This window comes from Anastrepha ludens, chromosome Y (genome assembly GCF_028408465.1).
Source record: "Anastrepha ludens isolate Willacy chromosome Y, idAnaLude1.1, whole genome shotgun sequence".
Lineage (NCBI taxonomy): Eukaryota > Metazoa > Arthropoda > Insecta > Diptera > Tephritidae > Anastrepha > Anastrepha ludens.
The window spans coordinates 3,412,881-3,415,062 of record NC_071504.1 but is presented as its reverse complement, the minus strand read 5'-3'; the positions used below and the strand labels follow the sequence as shown (position 1 = coordinate 3,415,062).

The 2,182-nt window shown below is 30.8% G+C and overlaps 1 pseudogene; it reads left to right on the top strand.

Moving 5' to 3' along the window:
• The first annotated feature begins 206 nt into the window (after nucleotides 1-206).
• Nucleotides 207-388, top strand: LOC128870611 (U2 spliceosomal RNA; annotated as a pseudogene).
• Nucleotides 389-2,182: the final 1,794 nt, after the last annotated feature.

The following is a 2,182-nucleotide window of genomic DNA, read 5'->3' as shown; positions in this document are numbered from 1 at the left end:
GTATTAGAAAATGTAATGACAAGGTAGTTTGTTGGCTATAGTTAAGACAGTATCAGCTTAACATAGATAGATATATCCTCCATTGGAGGGCAAGAAATATTAAGCTGATTTTAATATATCTATTGAACCGTAACTCTCGAAAATAGTGCGGAATTTTTTTTTTTTTTTTTTTTATATCACCCCGAGGGAAATGTCCTCACGTGCAAAACGGTCTTGAAGCCCACTTTATCTGTTCTTATCAGCTTAACATCTGATAGATCCTCCATCGGAGGACAACAAATGTTAAACTGATTTTTTGTAAATGGGCGGAGTGTTTTAGGGGCTTATTCCACCTGTGCCACGGGTTGGCCCGGTATTGCAGTACCGGCGGGATTTCGGCCCAAATTATTGAATAAATACAAAAAGAAATATACTAATACATTTAGCTTTGATGGGAAGAGACATACATTTTTATATGAATACAAGTAGACGAAAATGGAAGAAATTTGTAAGACTGTTTCTTCGGTCCGTTTGGGTATTTTTTTTTGACAACATCGAAACCAAAGCATTTGTATCATATTTTATCTATCATAAGCCATTCGTATCATTTGTTGAAATTGGAAACATTGAGGATGAATGAAATAAAATGAAGAAAATAAAATATGAACTTTAGAGCAATATAATATTATAATGAACCTATAATTATCCCGCTCCTAATGCTGCTTTCGTCTTATTCTCTCTCAGTTTGTCTTACGGAAGGTTTCACTTCTATCCCGTCTAACCGTTAGACTGGTATTTTTTTTTTTTTTTTTATTGAGCAGCATAAAAGCACTACCTGTATTTTGATATCTTAGTCTTATATATTTCAAGTAAAACTAGAGGTAAACCATTTCTATTTAGCATACTTTTAGGATACCAGTCATAGAATTTTTCTAAAATGCGAAAAATACTTCTTTTATTGAAGATGAAAGCTACAATTTGTCTATTAAATTCTATTTTAAATTAATTACATTTAGCATACTCATAGGTTGCGAAATAACGGTAACTTTTATAAGAGCACCATTTTGTCATTTTAAAACTACTACATATCAAGTAAGCCTGAAGGCAAAAAAGTTTTGTGTAACATACTTTTCGGATACCAGTCCCAAATTTTTATAAAACGCAAAATTTTTTTTTTACTGATGATGAGAGTCATCTATATATATGAAATGATGTTCGTTTGTACGCATTTTTTTAGGCCGATACGAGGCCAATTTTATTCGTTCTGTTTTCATATTATAGGGATCCACTAAGGGAAGGTTTTTAGCAAAAAAAATTTCTTTTAAATATTTTCTTCATATAAAAAAAAGAAAAAATCAAAATATTGTACAAAACAAAACTTGCTCGATTCTTAGATTAAAGTAAGTTTCGAATCGACTTTCATTTTATGTGTACAACGTTTTTTGAATTTTTCGTTATTGTATACAGAAATTTCAAATGATTCGAATGAAAATTTTTTTTTTATTTCTTCCATAAAATATTACACCTGTCGTTAGACAATAAGTAATTTGATTTACAAAAAGATGGAATGAGAGTAATATTGAAGGGCCAATGCCCCAAGCTCATTTAGAAGAAATATATACATATTATTTAAAAACAAGTGGTTAACAAACAATGACATATACGATTAGTTGACAATTGATTACAAGGATTTTGCAAGATCTGTTGGTGTTTGACGGTTAAGCCGACTTTGGGTAGATTTTTCTTTATTTGGTAGTCTTCTCATCATAGGATTTGTATGCGTTAATAGTCTATTTATGTGTCTTCTGCTAGCGCTTTGTATTGTTTCATCAATAGTATCGATGTCAAGGTCGCGATGAATATCTGCGTTAGGTATGTATGTACCAAGGTGCATTAGTTAAGGTCCTAAGTATTTATGAAAATAATGTTTCAATTCAATTGAGCAATGCTTTCTTTGACCAATTCTATATGGAAATGAATTCGTTTGCAAACGATGTTTTCGGCTATGAACAAATGTTGGAATCGAATGAAAAAGGAAAGAAACGCGAAATGATAAAAAAAATTCTTGGAAAATTTAAAATGAATGGTGCTTCAAGGTAATAAGAACATACACAAGATAAAGTTAGAATTCGAATTTTTAGATTTATTTTGTTTATTTCTAATTTTTTCAGAAGTACACCACACAACAACTCATTCCAACTCT